Genomic DNA, 12,660 nt, shown 5'->3' on the forward strand with positions numbered 1-12,660 from the left:
AAATTTGAATGTCTCTGGGGATGTGAAAAATTAACGACTGAACCAGGAGCCGAACCTGGCATCTAGAGATGCTTTGCCCGAAGAGTTACACCACTAGACCACCTAGCAGACTCTATTATCAGGGTGGATACAATTTATTTCCTCGTGAATAGGGCTCAGATAAACAGGTATTCAAAATTAAAAAATATGTACACGTAATAAAGACTTGAACAATCATAATGTTGAAAGAATATGGAATAAAAAATAACAACTATTTTTGAGAAGAACACATTTTGAAATAAATAAATCAAGTCAAAATAAAGTCTGTTTTAATCTAAAATAGTTGTTACTGTTAATTCCATATTTTTTTCAAAAATCTATATGTATGTACTGACTTTGTAATTTTCAATACACATCCGGACTCTACTCATAACCCTCGAATAATTCTCAGGAAATAAGAATTCGAATAATGTGGTTCACGACTAAGTCGCTCCACGAGGAAATGACACGTATACACGTGAAAAAATACAACCGTTTTAGGTTGGAAATGGATTTGAAATCATATACTTCATAGGGATACTATACCTCACGAGAAATATCAGCGCAAAGTTCACGGAGACCTTCAGGCAATTGATAAATCTGTCGAGCCCCATGTTTCTGGAGTGTAGCGTCCATTATCTCGTTGTTTACTGATTATAAATGATTATGTTACTTTGCTTGACTTTATGAAGATTTGTGAAAACGGAGTAAATAAAGTTCCTAAAACCCGGAGTATCACTGGAATTGTATTATATTTTAATATATTTATTAGGAAGATTGATAATATTTTACGCCACTACACTCATATTTTACACAAATCAATTGATAATCGAAACAAAGACAATACTTGGCCTTGTCACTCAATGTTTCTTATAGTTTACCCTCACGAATGACATGACGTACGCCATGTGTTGGGTTCTATATCCACAAAGAAAGGTCCCGCAACCCCCCCCCCCCCCCCCCCCCCCCGCGCCGCCACCACCGATTTCATTCATTTTTGAATACTTTATTTACCATCTAAGTACAAGCGATGCGTATTTCTTTTATAGGCGGAAAAACGGTTTGAACGTGTATAATAAACCTCTAAAGTTGAGCATACCGAGTAGTAGTTTTCCAGCTTCACGTGCTTCCAGTTGAGATATTTAAATTAAACCAATGAAGCATCCTTGTCATGGAGTATAATGAAAAAAGCATTCTGTCTAATTACGACAGGGTTAAATACTAAAAAATTATCGCGTGTAATGTGGGCGGTATTCTCCAAGTCTAATACTCGTGAGAAAACCACGTTATTGTGGATATCTTTACCTTCAGGCTAAATAAGCAAAGATCTTGTTAAATTTATAGGACTTCCTCGCGAATAAAAACTAGTATATAAATAACTAACTGCATCGAGAACCTATGAGTAGGTAGGTATTTCACAAACTCGGGCAAAGCCAGAGCTACATTGACGATGACAAGGATTATTACACCGCTGCACCCTTTTTCACAGACGATGATTTTGCTCAGTGCTTCATTCTAGTCCACGGATTCGGTTTGTTTTAATACCTGAACTGCATTCCTTTTCAAACTAGGATCATGAAGCATGTCGCTGATGTGCTGATCTTAATTTGTGTTTGACAGATAAACCTACAGACTATGGCGGAAAACCGTGGCTGTCTATCGGGATAAGTTCACCAAGTATTGTTCCTGATTCTGGAGAGTATACTGCCGTACACCGTTACGAGGTTTACTGTATACCATCTTTTATCCCTTTACGATGTCAAAGTTTGACGATGACAACTAAGCAAAAAGATGCAGTTTGAACAAAGGTTTGATCACTGCATAACTCAAATGTATTTGATCAAGGTTTACAAAAATTAACTTAGAAGGTAAAATTATATGATAGCAAAAAAACTGTTGAATTTATAGTTTTTGTGCCTAGTTGTTTCGTAAATAAGTTTGAACTGTTTTATTATTCGACTCTATTTCATTCTTTTAATTTCCAAAATTTCACTATATCTCTGCTGTAGTGAATATGTCGTGAAATTCTTGTTTTTAATTCACAGCGCTGTGCTTATTGAATTTCTCTTCGTCGTCATTCCAAGTTCTGAGTCAGACTTCAGATGACCTCCGCTCAAAGACAATGTAAGTGAGTCGGTCTCTGTGCCACGGTTCTCGAAAAATCTGTCCGAGGACCCTATATTTATATCTGGAACATCTGTAACAGCGAGTGCTGCTACTCATTAAGGCCGTTGCCTAGCTAGAAAGCGCGGGCTACTCCGCTTCCCGCGTTAACCGTGGCGAGAGAGAGGATAAAGAAACAAGTCAGACGGAGCAGCCGAGCTGTCGCTGGAGTGGGGCGGGTGACGCGGCTAGCCTCTTCCACCCCTCACGGTCATTCGGTTTCAAATGCTTTTAAACAGCCCAGTGTATCGCGCACCTGATGAATAATAGAAAAAAAATGTAGACTCCTTTCAGATTCCACTTGAAAAATTTACTAGTAATACAGAATTTAATAAGGAACCCGAAACTATTTTTTTTTATAATTCGGAAACTTGTCCTCAATGACGTGAAAATCGTCAAACATTTGAATTGTTTATAAAAATTGGGATTTTCAATAATGTTCAACATTGCATTTTTTTTATGAAAGCTTATTCGTTCACCTTCCGAATGCACTGTAAATGATGTCTTTACGTCGAATAGAACCGGATACATGCGAGCTCCTTTTACATCAAAATTGAATGATTGTCCTGTAACTTTCGAAAACAAACATAATTCGGACGAACACCAAAATGCGTATCGATTCTTTTTACCTTTATTTCATGTGAAAAAAGTATGAATAGATTGAAAAAATACGAGGTCATTTTTTGATTGACGTGACGTAGAATTCTTTAAACGTATGTTGATATAGATATACATTCTTAATATTTCAACGAAAATTATATTCACCGGCGTCCGTATTTCTACGCAATGCGATCACGTGACTGGTAATAGTCTAATAGCCGGTATTCATAGTCAGGTATCGATTTGCAGGACTGTCTTGAGTCAGCTCAAAGCATAGCGTGATCGGCTGAGAGCTGTTCCTAATACAGTCTCGAAAATAATACGTAACTATTTACGACTACCGGCCAGACGTCGTCACAGGTCATTTTAAATTGAAAATGCAACGAATAGCTGTGAGCAAATTCATGATATAACAACGAAAATATCATCAATCTCCCAGGTCTCACCACGTGGAGGTCGCTATCAAACAGAGACCCGTCTAACCCGTCCCTACCTTCCAACCATGATCGGGTTTGCACCAAACAAATACAAAATGATAAAAAATAATATAAAATGATAAAAGTAAAATTAAACTCGTTTAAACTTAATAAACATAATCACGAAATCAGTATGAGAAGGATCTCATAGAAATTAAATTGAAACAGTATAAGTGAAACATGACAGTAATCTTGATAGAGAAAATTGATATAACAAGGCATCGAGCATTGTATACATTATATGGCTAAATAATTTCTATAGAAAGCGCAAACTATGGAAGGTAGTACGTCGCAAGCGCAGGTCACAGATAGTAATGAAAAAATAGGCTATAGAATATTTACATAATATATAGGTATACACGCAGTTTGGTCAGACTGCAGAAAGTATTCCTGGAATGAATAATCAGATATATAATTATAACGATATGACTAGCAAATTTTTAGCACAGTAATACATATAACTAACTAAACATAAATCACAGAAATATTGCACGTAAGCTATATACAAAGCTATTATATTTATGTACATATGTACATATATTTATATTACAGTTTTTTGTCGTCTGTCGGTCGTGAATTTACTGTTTTTTACGCGCGGCCTTATCTGGGCTTCGATGATTTGAGGGGGTTCGCGGATTGAGAGTTGCCGGGCGCGTCTAGAATCTACGATCTCGGGTAACAAACAAAAGTAAAAGAAATCTGCCATTTTATTCTCCATTTTTTCGGACCAGAATTTATCGTCACGTTTTATTTTATCAAAAATCAATCCCTTTGGCGTCCAAACTATAAAATAGCACCACGTCCTATTCGTAATGTGTAGAAGACCTTGGACCTGATACATGTAATGATGAGAAATCTCTAACTTGGCTTTTCCACCGATTATTTTCGTCTCAAATATTAATTCTGTATCCCAAAAATCTATCGAGCGAGCGCAGCGAGCGAGCAAAATTTTTAAATGTTCAAGCGAAATCCCACAAAAAGTACTGATATCCCTAAAAAGCACCTCTGGTGCAAAAACCTTTCGCCAAGTATATTAATGTGACAGCCACCCACAAAACAGCCACCTACAAAACTGTCATCAAATCAGATACTACTGCCAAGTATAATTTATTTAGAAACTAATGATGATTTTGATATACTATAACTAATGACGACAGAAAAAAAAAATTAAAATCAAAATTGAAATTAAAAAAAAAAAAAATTATTTTTTATTGAAAAGAAAAAATTGCAGATAGTGGTACATGGCGGGCTTTTTTAAAACAAGCACAAGAAAATACAAGTCGAGCTATATCAATGTTGTAACGGCAATATAAACATGGGTCCGCCAAGTACCACGTACTCCAATTTTTTTTTTTATCAAAATTTTTGTTTTTTTTCGTTCAATTTCAATTTTGATTTCAATTTTTTTTTTTTTCATCATTAGTTATAGTATATCAAAATCATCATTAGTTTCTAAATAAATTATACTTGGCAGTAGTATCTGATTTGATGACAGTTTTGTAGGTGGCTGTTTTGTAGGTAATGTAAAATGACCTCAAAAACATTCTCTCCAAGTATGAGCTCTTAATTTTAATAGGAAGGTCCTCCGCCTCGCAGTTTTCAATTTTTTTCTTATGGTGAGGAAGAAAAATACACATCTCGGTATCTACTATTCATGAAAAAAAAAAAAAATATCATATTTTTGTAGGAAATTGAATTCTCTACATAAAAGGTTTCCTACAATTTTTTTGTATACCTCACTGTTCAAAAGTTATTGAAGGTTAAAGATTTATCATTTCAAGGTAGATGTCTTTTTTTTTTATGAATTTTATAACTCTTCAACAAAAAGTCATTATAATACGCACAACTCATATTTACATAGGAAATTGAATTCTTTACAAAAAAGGTCTCTTACAATTTTTTTGTATACCTCACTGTTCAGAAGATATTCACTGTCAAACTTCAATGCACACTATTTTTAACAGTTTTTTGTTAATAATTCAAACAATTTCAATTTAATTCGTGAGTTTCGGGAAAATTTGTACAAATTTCAGTTTCTGTCGTCAAAGTAACTACTATAGAAGTTCTTTGTTCCAAAAACTTTTCGTAATTTATATTTTTTTTTACTATCTTTACAAATTTTTTTTTTAATATGTTGAAATCCCAATCATGCTCTTAATTATTTTTATGGCGTTTGTTCAGAGAACATTTTAGAACTTTTTTTCACAAATTACACATAAAATGTTTTGCTCGAGAGGATTTATGTGTTAAATCCTATCGCTTCGTCTGTTTGTCTTGTGCAACTAACGCCACTGTTGAAAATAGTATGCATTGAAGTTTGACGGTGAATATGTTCTGAACAGTGAAGTATACAAAAAAATTGTAAGAGACCTTTTCTATAGAGAATTCAATTTCCTACGAAAATGTGGTACACATTTTTTTTTTATAAATAGTAGATACTGAGATATGTATTTTTCTTCCTCACCATAAGAAAAAAATAGAAAACTGCGAGGCGGAGGACCTTCCTATTAAAATTAAGAGCTCATACTTGGAGAGAATATTTTTGAGGTCTCTACCAATCAAGTTTTCAGAGTACCAAGTAAAAATAAAAATAGTCGATTTTTCTGGCCCACCCTAGTATGCATGTATGATTACCCCAGAATTAGGTCAAGTTCATTTCTAAAAACAAAACGCGCGTATTTTAGTGGCCTAATACGTACGCGCCGTATTTACTTCGTATGGAACATTCTGCCAGATACCTTGTAATTTTACCTTGGACACTTAGGTAGTCACAATAAGTGATGAGAATATTCCGTATGATCGACAAAGTGTAAACACTAATGCAAATTGCCGAATAGTGATTTCGATCATTTAACATGAACACGTAACAAATTGATGACATATTTTAGCGACTAATGCAAACCGGGCTAGTACCATACGTCACAATGCATTCTAGTTTATATTTTCGTATGTATAAAAAACTTGACAATGAATTTATATGGCTTTTATGAACAGCAATATCGGCTCTTGAAAGTACCTTCTTGGATTAAAGCCCTGCAATTGTTCGTACACAAGTGATTGAATCTCGAAGTCGGAGAGGATGCGACATCAATCATATAAATAATTCGATTTACCTAATTTTTTCCTGAAATTTGCCAAAATCTTTATGCCGGGTCGTTTCTCCTTCTTCAAAGACAGGTTCCTTCTCTTCTTAGCCATCGCGGGAATAAATACTGACTCGAAATAATAAAAAACACGGTAGAAAAACACAAGCAAAAATGAAAGCGCGGAACACTATCCACGTGCCGAGCGACGAGGGTTCGAACGAGGGGAATTGTAGTGGGGGGGTTTGAGTCTACTCTCCTCGCCTGCAATTCGCAAGGTCGCCGGCCAACGCGATCGTGGCGCTAGCAGCCGCCCGCCTTTGGCGCGAAAAATTTACTGTTTTATGCTTCGTGATTTTCCTTTTCATTTCCTCATTTTTGAAGATAATTTGGTTCTTAGAGAGTCATTTTAAAGATAAAGAATAGATCTGTGTCGCCTCTTTCGCCGAATTCCGAAAAAAAATTCACTGTCCGCTGTGTTTCACTTCAAAGATAACGTACTTTCAAGTACGTTTTTCGCAAATCTGAAAGCGAAATCGAAAATTCGGCAAAAGAAGCGACACAGATCTATTTTTTATCTTCAAAATGACCCCCTAAGAATCTAATTATCTTAAAAAATGAGGAAATAAGAAGGAAAATCGTGAGTCTCTGTTCGCGCGCGCTCGTCGAGGCATAGGCAACGCCCTGAAAGCGTGAAACGCGGTTGGTGGGTAATGCACATATGTGTGCGGCTGCTGTGATGTCCATATCTGTCGATCATTGGTCGATTCTGTCATCGGCGAATGTCTAACGTTGGTCGTGGTCTTTCATCTTCGTCCTCGGCGATGTTAGTCGTCGTCGCATTTGTTCATGTGTGGCGTAAGCTGTCCATCGCTATGGCATCGATAAGCCGACCATTACAGCGGATTGAAAGAAACAAATTATATGTAACCAAAAAACTTTTGTCCATATTTGTATGCAATTAATTGCAGATGGAAACGCAGAAAAAAGGAGGGGGTATATGTTCTTGCGTTTCTCGAAATAAAATCACATAGAGGATGAACTTACCCCTATACACGTACAACTGAGTTCCCGATGAATTGGTTCTATTTTTTCTTCAGTTAGTCTTATGTAATATAACAAAACTCTTTCTGAGCAACAATGGAGGAGCTAATTCGTTGAGATGACATTTGGTTAGATAAATAACATAAACTACACGCTCGAATTCCCGACCGCCCTCTTGCAGAGTTAATTTCGCGAAATCTTGCAGAACCGAATATTTCAGGGGTTTGTGAGATCACTTTAATCGGTTCTGACCGTGAAATTTTGGAATTCAACATGGCTAATGCTGTAAGTGTCGAAGGAGAAAATAGGGTGAGATGTCTAGTGTAGTCGATTCCTTCTACTACACACAGTTCCATAATTCAGTTAACTGTATCAGCTAAAAATAAACTTCCCCACTTTTTTTGGCTTTCAAAAAATCAAGTGGTATATTTGGTCCAATTGTGCAACAGACAATATTTCGAACATATTATGTGTACATAGGACTACTAAAGTCAGGTGAACTTGCTTTAGATAAAAACGGTTCATGAATTCCGTAATTATTCGCTAATGGGAATAAGAGAGTCGAACCTATGCTGTAACATTTACCGCAGTTTTGAGAACGCTTGCTCGTAAAAGCCGTACTAGTCACTGATAAGAAAACTGCCTGAGGTATCCACGCCCAATTTCGCCAATTTAAGGATATGTTATTCTTCATCGGAATCTAAGCGACACGTGTTTTTTTTATCGGCGGATAAACGATTTAAAGTGGTGAAATCAACCCCCAAAGTTGGGCATCCCCAGTAGTAGTTTCATAGTTTCGCATACTTCCAGTTGAGATATTTGAATGAAACCAATTGGAGAATAATTCTTATAGCGAATGATGAAAACTGCGTTCTGCCCGGTTACGACTGGGTTGAAAAGTCAGAAATTATACACGTTAAAAGTTAAAAAAAATTTACAACTAAAAAACTGTTCGGATTTCAATGAAATTAATTGCTGAATAATATTTTTTTGGCCTCGATAATGTTGACATAAATCGTTTTTCTTGGATATGAAGGTCAGTAACGGAACATCCATAAAAATTGTTGACGTTTCGGCTCGAGTGAGGGCCCTCCGTAGAACGATTATTTATTTAAAACAAACATGTTTGACGAGAAAAGAATAATTGGTAAAAGGAATGGAAAAACTTAAATTTCAATTTCTAAAGTAGCAATATGAGAGTAAAGGCGATGTGCAAGCATAACATTTTTCAATGAGGATTACCTGATAATGACGTAGAATATTACACATTTCATGAATGAAAAAACGAACAACAAATTACAAATAAAACAAAACAGGGTAAAAGCCATTATAGTGGTAAAAAGCACGATATATATCTCCCAAGCGTTCATCCTAGTTTATTAAAAATTATTTTAACAGACACAGCAGAAAATTTTGAAACTAAGAAGCATTTTCCACAAATATATCCTCCAGCGTGAAAGCGGAAAGAGCGCGAAATCAGCAAAGTAGTAAGAAACAAAGGCAATCACACAACGAGTTAAATAGATACGTAAATATGATATGAGATAAGGTAGAAAGCAAGCTCAATCGATAATTAGTGGTTTTGGTCTATGTATCACCAGAGTGTAATTTGCACTGAGATGTTCAATATCCTGTCTTAGAGTGACAGCATTGGGATCTGCAACGACGTAACATATTTCTAACAACCGTTTGTAATAAAAAGGCTCAACAGGCATGATCAAATTTAATAGAATGTCTCGTTAGAGCTTGTGACGTGTATTTTTCCGTACCTCGACCACTTGGAGAAAATGACCGAGAACTTACCGCGTACACAATAATTTGGCGGCCCACGATGTGACCTAGATCTAAAAACAATATCGCGAAATTTTGTTGGGCGCCTGGCGTGATTGACACACCTCGAAATCATTAAATCGCTATACCTCGACAATTAACTCGGTAGCTCAGTACCGCGGAGAGGGGAGGGGTAATTCTTGAGGAGAAAGTGCGAGACACTCGACAACCACGTTATTTAACAAAATAAAAGAAAATAAAATAATATGTTTCACGCCCACGATGATGCAAAACAAAAGAAAGAATAATTCGAAATAAAATACTTAGATCTCAAAAAAAAGGACGGGTTGCACTCCGGGAGTGCCGGCAGAAGTGAAAAATTAAATATCAACGTTGTGCATTTTTGAATATGTTGGAATGGTTAGGGAATAATTTCGCACGAATTGTTTTATTTATCAGTATAAAAGTACTATCATTTATGTGGTAAAATACAATATTTATTTATTGCGCTATCGTAGACAAACATGACAATTTATATTACATAAATAATATGCCCTTTGATTTTCACGATGTGTTTTTCTTTTTTCTTCTTCTTTTTCTTCCTCCGAATCTTTTTTTTGTCGAATTTTTTCGACGCTGACGCCATGCACATTGATATTTCCGATTTTTATTCCTTTTTTTCTTTTGTTTTTCTGAAAAATGAAGATTATTTATTATTATTTTATTTCATTTATTTTCATTTGAAATTATTTGTTTGGTATCGTATTTTTTATGATTTTATACGTAATACACGTTTTCACACTCGATTAGCAAAGCACTGGATAAGCCAATGTGGTCAGTATCACAATTGATACTCCTAATATCAAGAACCAATGAGTCTCGCGCGCATTGCTTTAATTTATTATTAAAAAAGAAACGATTTCCCTCAAATATGTCGCTGAAATTTGTCGCGCGTACATATAGGTTAACGCTATAACCTATCAACATATTACAAATATTACATCTATAATGTGTAGGTACATATGTATATTTTTATAAAGTACTCACTTATTTTCTTTCGATATTTCTTCGTCCCTTTTTTTGTTAATTAATGCACTTTCTTCCATTTCTATCTTATAAGCACTTTATATACACGAATTTCACAAGTATACAAACGATTGACCCATCAGCAGTCACCATCTGTGGATGTGCGTAGCAGGCTGTAGTACAAATACACACGTGCAGGCGCCCAGCGCCACTTAAACGAGACAGACGGAGCAGGCATACATTTTCCCCGTACGGTAGAAAGAGAGGGGGATATTACCCCCTCTCCATCCGTCTTACGCTTTTTCGATCAGGCTACGGATCTGACGCGCTACGAATTTGACGCGCTACGAATCTGACGCGAATTTAACATTTTGTACCCATCTACAAAAGTGCCAAGCGCCGCTAAAGAAGTTTTCACTTCAAAAACCTAATTTAAAAGAAACTTAAGGCTACGTGCGCTAGTCGTTGCCTTTAATAATAAACAATAAAACCAAAAACAAAATCTGACCCGACGCGCTAACCACGATCGTCCTCTACTAAGTGCAGCATTAATCGCCAACTACAATGATAGCCCACAAGGGCAACAACTAAAACTAAGCCTTATTCGACGCGCTAATCGCACCTCTAATTATTATTCGCAATTACGCGTTTCTCAACGATAATCGTATCACGCTTATCGCAACGTATCCGACTCAATCTCTAATCGCAATTTCCTCCACGTTTATCTATTATAGAATCTTGGTGATCGGTCAATTAAGAAAACGTATTTTTAGTTAACGTTTCGACCCAGATATGGGCCCTCCTCAGAACGATTTATTTTTTAACTGTCAAGAATAACAAAAAGATTTTTTATAAAATAAATAATAGTACTAGAAGTAATCAGACTTAAATATTGTAGATGTAATACTCTTAGAGCTATTATATATTGTTGATTAGTAAGAACCTTATGATTAATTGAAATAAGGATGTCTTTAAGTGTTATTTACCTTTTGAATTAAGTAAGTGGACTAAGATGTAGTCGAATTCACAATTACAATTGGTGGAGACAGTGATCTTTTAAGTGAAGGTGGACAATGTCAATCTTCAAGTTATTTTATATGTGGAAGTTAATGGTTGGAAGTCATTAATTAAAAAGATTAAAGAAAAGGTTAAAAGGTTATTAAAGAAGGTCTTTTGAGCAATAAAATTAATTCACAGGTGTCAAAGAAGTGGAGGTAGGCTCTTTATAATTAAGTTCCACATGTCTAACGAAATATTGTTGGTTGAACCAATTGAGTCAACAGGTGAATAACGACTGATGGGAGAAAACAATGTAATCCAGAGTGAAAGTGAACCTATTATAAACAATTATACAGAAAAAAAATAAATATTTTGTAAGAAAAGTTATGTAGAAAGGACTGTATAATGGGGACAAAAAAATTTTTTTTGTATGTAGTTAAGGTTAAACAATATTTGTTGTGTGGGCGGAGATTAGAGGTTTGTAAATATTACTTAAATGTTCAACATCTTGTCTAAGATTAACAGAATTGGTGTGACCTACAATGTTGCACATTTCTAATAACAGTCTTGTATAATAATTGTGTTCTTCACAAAGGATGTTTGTGTTGTCGTAATTAAAAGTGTGTTGTTTATCGATACTATGTTTCGTTAGAGCTGTGTGACGTTCTTCAATCTCATGTACGTTGCGTTGGTGTTCCCTAATTCTAGTGTTGAGATGTCGACCAGTTTGACCTATGTAGACTTGATTGCAATCATTGCATGGTATTTTATACACGACATTAGATCGTTTGCCCATGGGGATCTTGTCTTTTCCTGTATCAAAAACTAGTTGTAAATCTTTTGAATTTTTTCCAACAAACTTGACATTATATTTGGCGAATAAGCGGTTAAGTGACTCAAAGAGACCAGATACATATGGGATGGGGATATATGTAGTAGCGGGTCTATTGTTATCTTCAGCGGGAGCAGAGTCAATATTATTGTCAGGTATGTTGTTGATGTAGGTGCGTCTCTTATTAATTTGTTGGTGTAATAGGCCTTGAGGGTAATCATTCCATCTAAGTATGTTGTACTCGTATATGAGCGACAGGTTTTTTTCCTGGAACTCTGTACTAGCTAGTTTGATAGCTCGGTCAACTAGGTTAAAGATGGTGCCTATTTTGAAGGACAAAGGATGGTGAGAATTAAAATTCAGGTATCTTTGTGACCAAGTTTTTTTGTGAAACCAATCTGTCTTGATATTATTATTGTTGTGTATCAACAATACGTCTAAGAAACTGATGGCGTTATTTTCTTCTGTTTCGATAGTAAATTGTAATCTTGGATGGTACCGGTTAAAAATATTGAGGGTGTGATCTATTTTTTCGTTTGGAACGGCAGTAAGAATATCATCCACGTATCGAAAATAGAACGGTAAATCAAAACCAAGATCATTAATGCAAGACGTTTCCAAGTCTTCCATGACCAGGTCTGACAGGATT

General features: G+C 35.6%; 1 long non-coding RNA gene across 1 annotated transcript in view; it reads left to right on the forward strand.

Annotated features, from left to right (window-relative positions):
- LOC124293291 overlaps nucleotides 1–11,627 on the forward strand; it is a 30,983-nt gene extending 19,356 nt beyond the window's left edge. The window contains exon 3 of the long non-coding RNA XR_006903203.1: nucleotides 11,399–11,627. This is a non-coding gene — a long non-coding RNA (uncharacterized LOC124293291). The remainder of the gene's footprint in view (nucleotides 1–11,398) is intronic.
- Nucleotides 11,628–12,660: the final 1,033 nt, after the last annotated feature.

This window comes from Neodiprion lecontei, chromosome 3, assembly GCF_021901455.1.
Source record: "Neodiprion lecontei isolate iyNeoLeco1 chromosome 3, iyNeoLeco1.1, whole genome shotgun sequence".
Taxonomy (NCBI): Eukaryota; Metazoa; Arthropoda; class Insecta; order Hymenoptera; family Diprionidae; genus Neodiprion; species Neodiprion lecontei.